We start from the raw sequence: 10,391 nt of genomic DNA on the forward strand, positions 1-10,391 counted from the left end.
GGTGGGGTCAGAGAAGGCTTTAGGTGGAAGGGACACTGAAGCTGAGTTGGGCAGGGTGAGCAGGATCCGGCTATGCCAAGAGCAGGGGCAGCTCAGCTCCAGGCAGTGGAGATAGGGTGGGTGATGGCAAAGGGACTGCTGTGGGTGAGATCCTGGTGTGTTTGGGAACAGAGGATCCATCATAGCTGGAGAGTAATAAGACTGGGGATGGACATATAAGTACGTGGGAACCACTGAAGAATTTTAAGCAGTGGAATGACATGATTCGATATGTGTTTTTATCAAACATCACTTCAGCTGTTCTGTGGAGGAAAGATTGCAAGACAAAAACAAGAAGGGGAGAGTGTTCAGAAACTTACTGCAGTAACGTTCTCCAAAAGGCTCTCTCTCACACCTGCCTTCCTCTTGTCAGCATGTACTCTGATGGACTCCAAAAACCGGCCAAGAAGACGCACTTCAGGGTCTTGCAAGGTTTTGCAGTTATTCTTTTGAAAGTTAGTTATCAATGAGGTTTAGTTGTGTAGAATAGCAACTGATAAAAAATTTCTGAAGAAGCATGGGTTAGATGTCAGGTGTTATTAGAACTCATTGAAGAATATTTTCTTGCTAAAAATACAGTTTTTCAAATATGGTGCAGTAGAATATGGAACAGTGTTGCTAGAAACCATAACTGGTGAAAGCCACTTTTACCTCCTGGCAAGCGGTATAATGCTTCTCTGAAGTAGACAGCTATATTGGGGAGGACGATGGGGTCAGCACTGAGAGCGGAACATCTGTTCGCAAGAAGTTAACAATAATATGAGCTTGAAGCCACTGGGGAGACAGAAGGAGTATTTGGGGAGGATAAGATAGAGGCAGAGAAACATAACTGTGGAGACCAGTGAGGAATTTCTGGAAAAGGATTAGTCTGAGGACTTTTAAGGACTCTGGTATCTACTTTTCTGATCTTATTTTTTGAAATGCTGCCATGTTAAAACCTTCCATTTCCCCAAAAACTTCAATGAAAGTCTTATACAGGCACACAGACTTGGGTTGGTGGTTTTCTGGAAGTAATTGCAGTGCTATCTCACAAAGTATGAGATGGTACAGGAACAATTACATGTCGGGGGCGGTCGGATGATCTATGAAATGAAGTGATTTGGTGAAAGCAGAAATTCAAAGCCAGGTCTACTAGGAAAACCATTCTCCAAGAAATATAAGAATCCTAAGGAAGACTAGGTGAGATAACAAGTTTCTTACCACAAGTAATAGGGATTTTGAGGTAATTTCATTTGACAGTTTAAGGACAGTGTGGCTCCTGCTTACATGTAGATTACAAATCATCTTCTTCTGTCTTCCCATTAATCTATAATTTACACAAGGACAAGTAATGTGTTCATTTCAGAGACCAGGAAGAGCAGCCAAGAGAGCATACATGACATCCAAAGGCTCTGACATTGGCAGGAATAGAACCCCTGTTGCTCCTCTGGTCACTGGCGTCCTTGAGGGAAGCCCATACTTCTAGCTACTTGGTGGATGAGAGCCAAGGTCAAAGAAAATCAGAAAGGAACAAAAGTAAATGTTTATGGAAAAACACAATCTAGCATTTATAGGAATTTGTTTCCTCCTGTATCTTGCCCTTTCCGAATTTTGGGTTTCCCTAAAGGAAACTGTTCTATTTTTGGAAAACACATACACACACACACACACACACACACACACACACACACACAAAAGACACGAGCCAGATTTTGCTGAACCTTTTCCAGGAAATACCAATCTGTTTCTGGGCCTCACACACCAATCAGAAAGCTTGAAGCTAGAGCCAAAGCATCCATATTTCTATAGTGTCTTCCAGTCATCTCTGTGTGCCCAGCGGAAAGACATAGTCAAAAGCATAATGGAGGTAGGATACTTTTATAATTTAAGAAAGATTGGGCAATTTATTGAGTATCCAAATAGGAACCCATTTAAATCTGCACAACACAAGAAATAATGAAGTGTTTAGTGAATTCAGTCTCATGAAGAGTTTCTCAGAGAAGTCCTCCTACTTTTATAGTCTTAGGGCTGATTGAAAGTCTCTTGGAGATTAGAGTGGGCCTCATGTTATCCAAGGACCTAAGCCAGTGGCCTTAGCTGTGAGGTAATGTGGTGCAGTGCTGTAGATGACCTGCCAGGGCCATCTCCAGGGCCTTGGCTGGAATGACCAGCAAGAGCTGAACCACCTTACTTACTCTTTACTACGGTATGATTAAAGTTCTCATTCTACCAAAAACTCTGTAAGGGCCCCTTTCCTTCCCACATATATTGGGTGAAATTGTGACCTAGACTCATGGTAGACAGGGGAGCAGGCTACAGGATAGGGCACAAAGCTCTCCTTTCACAGACTCATAGAAATGGGAGCCAATGCTTGGGTGAGCAATCCAGCCTGGCTTTCCTGATCCTGCTTTTCTCCATTTTGCTAGCTTCAAAAGAGTTTTCTTCTTCCTTCTCTCTTAGAATGCAAGAATGAATGAATAATTGCCTACAAAGCCTCTTGACTTTCTTGAAGAAAAGTACCATCTGAATATAAAAGTGAAAGTGCTAGACATCTATCAAAGCTCAAAGCAAAGAAAGTCCCAGACTGGGAAAAGACTTGCAAAATATAATTTCACACCTCAAAGTCAACATCTTGTACAAATGACTAAGTGGCATTTTTTTGAGGTCAGGAGAACCTGTAGAGTCTACAGGTCCCACTGAACAATAGTAAGAACAACAGTCCCTGTGCAGTGATTGATAGTTTACAAAGCACTGTCATATATATGACCTCATTTCTCATAAATGAGACATGCACATGAAGCAGAAACACTGTAAGATTATATCTATTCTTACCATCATTTAAAATAAAGGGAACCCAAGACAGAGTAAATTTTACTCAAGTTCCTTCAGCTGTTAAGGGGTAGAATTAGCAACTGAATCCAGATCTTGTGGTGCCCAAATCCAAGCCATTTCCGTTACCTGGGAGTACTTCCTTGGAGAGCCAAGTACCACTCTCCTCTCCAGCTTCTTGTTTTCTTATGAATAATTCATTAAAGAATGATTCCTGACCTCTTCAGTGAGGAATCAGCACTTTGGATCACAGAACCAACCTACAGTCACCCCCCACTGCAGTAGGTAGTTACTTTTAAGATGACTTAAGTCTGGTCCTCCAGATCCAAAATATTCCTTCTTCTCAAAGCTTCGAAGTAAAGTAAGTTTAAATTCTAAGTCACCAAGTAAAATAAGTTTAAATTCTAAATCACCAAGAAAAACTTTAGAAAAAGTTTCTTTTAGGCAACTACTCCTTAGATATACTGTAGTTAGTTATGATTTATTGTCCCTTCCTGTGCTAGACACCAGCACTTTAATATAAGTTCCCTCAGTCACTCTTTAAGCATTTATTTTTTGAATACCTGAAAAGTTTAAGCATACTGCTAATCGCTGCAGATATAGGAGTGAACAAAATAGTCAACCTCAGCCCTCCGTGGGGTTAGTAGGGGACAGACAAAATGCAAAATAAACAAATAAGTAATATGTCAGGGGATGGTAAGAGCTGTGGATATCCAGAAAGTCCTCAGGAGGGAGGGTGATATAGGGGTGACCATGTGATACTGCTGTTGGCATGTGTTTGGGAAGGTCTCTGACTTAAGCAGCTCACTCAAGGACATGGGGGAGTCAACCATATGGTTATCTGGGGACAGAGCTTTTTAAGGAGAGAGAACAGAGCGTGAATGTCCTTGGGAAAGAATGCTGGGTGTGAGGAACATCTACTAGAACAGCATGGCTGGACCAGGAGGAGCAAGGGAAGACAGGTAGAAGATAAGATAGAGAAGAGGCATGGAGTACAAAATTCTAGTAAACACGGTTGGCCAGTAGTATCATGCCATTGAGGAGAGGTCCAGAGGGCTTAGAGGCCATTGTCTGAACATGGGTTTCTAGTGAATCTTTACAAGTAAGCCTAATTACCTTATTTTAAAGTTAAAAAGACATGCACAGAGAAGTTTCATACTTATTCAAGACTACTATGGGGTGATCAGGGGTTTAAATCCAGAATTTCTGACTCTAAACTGAGCTTTTTGTCCTCTTCTCTCTCTATCCTGAGGATCCTTCTGCTCCTGCAGTCCTGAGTAAAGACTAGACAGATAGCTATGTTCATAACTAGCTAGTTTCTAAATCTTGATACACATTTCTAAAGAGTCAGCATTAAGAAAAAATTCATATTGGGCATTGTAATGAAAGGCAAATTATATTCTAAGATGTTGCATTTATTGAGTTGGGATTTGTAATCTAGACAATCTCATGCTTTGTCTGTAACAAGAGGAAGAAAGGCAGAAGAGAGGAAGCTGTGGCTACAAGTCTTGGAAATGCTGAACACGAGGGCATTCTGAACAACCGGATATCAAAGAGGCCAGTGGAAATGCGGCCAGCATGAAAAGCCAGGCCAATCCCCTTAGGATGAGATGGAGATGTTCTGCACCTGTTATCCAGAAAATCTTCCGAAATGCACAGAGTGAAAATGCTGTCCTATGTTTTGGTTCAAGTCCCTTTGACAATGGCTATAGAAGCTGGAAAGACTCAAATCTAGATTTCTCATGTTACTTCAAAATTCTAGTAAACATGGTTGGCCAGTAGTATCATGTCATCGAAAAAACACTGTCCCTGTGATCATATTTTCTGATGAGCCCTAGGACCCCTGCACACACTCTCTGGAGCGCATTTCACTTGGTGTCTACTCATTCATGTTTTGACTTCTGTGCTATGTGGTATCATTCACACCAGGTGTCTCCTTCATGTCAGATACCTGCACCCTTAGGTATGGCCCCCTGTAGATCCAGGCCAAGTCACCTGGTGTCATGTGGAAACAAATGAACAGTATATAGGTTATTGACCCATGCAGGCACATTGGATGTTTAGAAGACAAGTCCCACTCCCTTCAATGGAGCAACTTAATAAAATCTTACTGTAACCTCAGCTCTCAGAAATTATGGTGCTCTGAGGAATTCCAAAGTAGCTCAGGAGTGCCATCAGAACAGATTATTTCTGGAGGTTCTATATGTCCTCATCCAGCTATCATCTCTCCATCCATCCATCCATCCATCCAACCACCCATCCAACTATCCATCCATCAGTCTTCCGGACAGCCATCCTTCAAATGCAGAAACCAAATAAGTTCTAAGAGCATGTCCCTGGTGGAATTCCCTAACCAGCACAAATGTTGATGGCAACCTCCGGCTGACGAGAACAGCTAAATGAGAGTTGGATGTCTGGGAAAAAGAAAGGTGCCATTCTAGTAGGGAAGTCAGGGTGCTGCTGAAGAAACTGTCCTGATAGATCCTGACCAACATTCATGGAGTCTTGCCTGTGAAAGCATGACTGGTGATTTCCTCTGTGGTCTAATTTCAGGAATGCCAAGAAAAAAACATCATGCTTTCAAAACACCTCCTCCCTCCTGATTGTTGCTGCCTAAAATTCCTAAAATTTACTGATAAGAAGAGGAGTCAGTATAATTTGAGGTAAGACAAAAAACAAAAAGAACCTCCCCCCAACATAGGAACAGCCACATTGCAGTATAAATTCACTTTAGGGTACAACCGACTCTTCTCAGAGGATGCTATTGTGGGAGTAGGAGAGTGAGATGGTATTCATTTTCTATTGCTACTATAAATTACACTAAAGATTTTTTTCTTATTAAAAGATTGTATTTATTTGACAAAGAGAGAGAGAGAGAAAGCATGAGCATGGGGAAGGGCAGAGGGAGAGGGAGAGGCAGGCTCCCTGCTGAGCAGGGAACCTGACATGGGGCTCAATCCCAGCACCCTGGGATCATGACCTGAGCCCAAGGCAGACACTTAGCCAACTGAGCCACCCAGGCACCCTAAATTACCCTAAACATAGTGGCTTAAAACAACACCCATTTACTGTTTTACTGTTCTGTAGATCAAAAGGCTGTGTGACTTGGCTGGACTCTGCTCAGGGTTTTACAAGGTCAAGATCAAGGTGTTAGCAGAACTGCATACCCTATTGGAGGCTCTGGGAGAGAACCCACTTCTGGATGTCTCAGGTTGTTGTCAGAGTCTAGTTTTTTCAGTTGTAGGACCGAGGTCCCCGTTTCCTTTTTGACTATTGGCCAAAGGTTGTTTGCAGCTTCTGGAGGCTGCCTGAATCCCCTGGTCTATGGACCCCTTTCTCCATCTTCAAAGCCAACAATACTGGTTGAGTACTTTTCATGCTCCACATCTCTCCTGCCTCTCTTCTGCCTCATTCCTCCTGCTTCATCCACTGCATCTCTGACTTCAGCTGCAGAAATTTCTCTGCTTTTAAGGCTCAAGTGATTCAATTGGAGCCATCACATAACTCAGGATGATTTCCCTGTCTTAAAGTCTGTAACTTTACCTATATCTGCCAAGCCTTTTTGCCCTATAATTTCATATATTTATAGGACCCAGGAAGTAGGTTGTGGACATCCTTGGGAAGGAAGCCATTATTTCGTCTACGACAGAGGTGAAGGGCAAGAGGACAGGTTTTTTAGGCATTATTTCTTTTAATCCTCACAATTACAAAGAAGCACCAGAAGCTCAGAGATGTTAAAAACTTAACTCAGGTAATATGGCTAAACCTCAGCAGCATTGAAGTCTGAATACAACAATGTCAACTCATAGACAAACAGAATGTTAGACCTAAAAGGGCCTTAGAAATGATCTAGACCAGAGTAATCAAAGATGGTGGCAAAGTAGGAGAACCTGAGACTCCTCTCCTCCCACAAACACAGCTAGATAACTATCAAATCATCTTAAATACCCTAAAAAATGACCTGAAGTCTGACAGAACAAACTCCACAACTAAAGGGAAAGAAGAAGCCACACTGAGGAAGAAAGGAAATGCAGGGATGTGGTTTTGGGAGAAGTGGATCGAGGGTGCTGCAGAGGTGGGGAGCTGTGGTTGCAGAGCAAAGCAAGAGAGAGGAGTGCATGCACAGGGGAATGCACAAGGAGAATGTTTCCCCAAAGCCTTTGGCTTGGAATATGTGAAGGGCTGAATTTTTTTACTTTCTTGCAATTAGTGGGGCTTAAAGCCTGGAGTTTTAAAGGTCAGTGCGCTTGGCTGGGACAGAGCCCTGAGTGCACTGCCTTGCTCCTGAAGAGAAGGCAGGCAAACAACCTGGGAGCAGTGTAAAATAAAGTGAAGAACATCTGGGGCACACAGTGGGGAGATTATTTGCTCATCTGGGAGAGCATCCCTGGGAGACAATGTTCACAAAGATACCTCTCCAGGAAGAGGGGAACTGACTGGTGCCATCCCCCACCCCCACCCCTCAGCATAAACACAGCCATGGGTGAGAGGCAACACAGAGACAACACTGGCTGCCCCCTTGTTTACACCAAGCCCCCCACCGCATCCTGCCTGTGGTGCTCTGGCAGGGTTACCTTTTAGGTCAAGCTTACCTCAGTTCCAATGCAGTGGGTCCCTTCCCCAAGAAGACCAGCCCAGGCCCTTGCCCACACCACATCTCTAAAGCCTAGAGTTTTAAAGGTGAGCAGTCTTGGCTGGGATAGATCCCAGAGGGCACTGTGCTGCTCCTGGAGAGAAAGAAGACAGACAAACAACTCAGGGGCAGACAGCATGGAAACAGCAATCTGAAAAACATCTGGGGCACACAGGGGGGAGATGGTTCCCTATTCTAGGAGTGCTTCCCTGAGAGGCAGCATTCAAGGAGACACCTCTCCAGGAAAAAAGGAGGCTGTTGTCATCTTCCTACCCTGCCCTTCAGCATAAACACAGAGTCACCTGAGGGAAGCAGCTTAGCCTGGACACTGGCTACCTAACTTGCTCACACAAGCCCCACCCCCTTGTGCTTTGGCAGGACTGCCCTTCTCAGTAAAGCTTGCCTCAGTCCCAGCTCAGTTTGTCCCTCCCCTGGAAGACCAGCACAAACCCCTGCTCACACATCTCCTGAACAGAGATTTCTGCAGGGCCTCAGTTCTGGTGGAGTTGGTGACAGGTCTCATTTCACAAGCAGACCAGAGCACACCTAGTTAAAATTCACCACATTGAGGCCAGGGAACATATGCTGCCCACTGCAGTCAAGGAGAGCCTCTGCAGATGACTAGCCTAAAGTGTAGAGCAGCCAAAATACAACAGCAGAGCTGGAGACACTCCCTGAAGCCCCAGGCCCTGGACACTACATGACCTCTTTTTCATAAGGTCTTTACTTTCAAGAGCAGGAGACATACTGGCTTTTCTAACACATAAAAGAAGGCAGATACTTAAGCAAAATGCCAAGATGGAGGAATTTATCCTAAATGAAAGAACAAGAGAAGACGATGGCCAGAGATCTAAGCAAAACAGATATAAGTAACATGCTTGATAGAGAATTTAAATCGACAATCGAAGGATACTCACTGGGCTTGAGAAAAGAATGGAAGACATTAGGGAAACACTTACCACAGAGATAAAAGAGTTAAAAAAGAATCCATCAAAGGTGAAGAATGCAATAAACAAGATTGAAAACAGGCTTGATGCAATGAAAAGCAAGCTGGAGGATTCAGGAGAATGAATTAGTGATCTGCAAGACAAAGGAATTAAAAGTAATGAAGCTGAACAAAAGAGAGAAAAAAGAATAAAGCAACATAAGAATAGATATAGGGAAATCAGTGACTCCATCAAATGTGATAACATTCATATTATAGGAGTCCCAGAAGAAGAAAAATAAGAAAAGGGGGCAGAAAATTTATTTCAAGAAATAATGGCATAAAACTTCCCTAATCTGGAGAAGGAAACAGACATCCAGATCCAGGAGGCACAGAGAACTCTCATCAAAATCAACAAAATCAAGCCAACACCAAGACACATTGTAATTAAATTTGCAAAATATAGTGATAAGGGAAACATCTTAGAAGTGGCAAGACGCAAGAAGGCAGTAACCTACAAGGGAAGACCCATAAGATAGCTGCAGATTTCTCAACAGAAACTTGGCAAGCCTGAAGAGAGTGGCATGGTATGTTCAAAGTGCTGGATGGGAAAAATCTGCAGCCAAAAATACTCTATAGAGCAAGGCTATCTATCATTTGGAATAGAAGGAGAGATAAAGAATCTCCCAGCCAAACAAAAACTAAAGGAGTTCATGACTACTAACCCAGCCCTGTAAGAAATATTAAAGGGGACTCTGAGTGCAAAGGAGAGACCAAATGTGACAAAGACAAGAAAGAATTAGAGAAAATCTCCAGAAACAATTAAAACAAGTAATAAAATAGCAATAAACACATATCTATCAATAAAATCTCCAGAAACAAAACAATTAAACAATTAAAACAAAACAAGTAATAAAATAGCAATAAATAAATATCTATCAATAATTACTTTGAATGTAAATGGACTAAATGCTCCAATCAAAAGACATAAGGTGTCAGAATGGTTAAAAAAACAAGACCCATCTATATGTTGCCTATAAGAGCCTCATTTTAGATCTAAAGAGAACTGCAGATTGAAAGTGAGAGGATGGAAAAATATTTATCATGCAAATGGATGTTAAAAGAAAGTCAGAGTAGCAATACTCACACTGGATAAACTAGACTTTTGTTCTTGTATTGTTTTTATCCTGCTTTGTTATCACAGTAGCAATGGCCTCATGGAATGGTTTTGAATGTGTTCCCTCTATTTCATTATTTGTTAACATTTTGATAAAGATTGTCCTTAATTATCTTTTTAATGTTTGGTAGAATTCACCAATGAAACCATGTGGTCTTGGGCTTTTCTGTGCTGGGAGATTTTTGATTCCTAATTCAACTTTCTTGTTATTGGTCCAAGAAGATTTCCTAGTTCTTGGATTCAAGATTCATGACTTAATTTTGGTAACATGTGCATTTTAGGAATTATCTTTTTTTTTCTAAATTTTCTGATTTGTTAGTATATAATTGTTTATAGTAATTTGTTATCACACTATGTAATTCTGTGGTTATCTGTTGTATTGTTTTCCATTTCTCATTTTGGTTTTTGAGTCTTCTCTTTTTTCTTAGTTATATGGAGGCATTGCCAATTTTGTTTATTTTTTTATTTTTATTTTTTGAAAAAACTGGTCATTACTTTCAATGTTATCTTATTGTTTGTTCTGGTCTTTATTTATTTCTGATTTTTCTTTGTTATTTCCTCTCTCTACTAAGTTTTGACTAAGTTTCTTCTTCTTCTAACGTGGTATGACATTAAGTTGTTTATTTGCACATTTTTTCTTTTTCTTTTTTTTTTTAACATTCTATTTATTTATTTAAGAGACAGCAAGTGTGAGAGGGAGAGCACGAGCAGCGGGGAGGGGCAGGAAAAGGGGCAGGGGACGAAACAGACTCCCAGCTGAGCAGGGAGGCCAATGTGGGGCTCGATCCCAGGATTCCAGGATCATGACC

The sequence above is a fragment of the Zalophus californianus genome, chromosome 10 (genome assembly GCF_009762305.2).
Source record: "Zalophus californianus isolate mZalCal1 chromosome 10, mZalCal1.pri.v2, whole genome shotgun sequence".
NCBI classification, from domain to species: Eukaryota; Metazoa; Chordata; class Mammalia; order Carnivora; family Otariidae; genus Zalophus; species Zalophus californianus.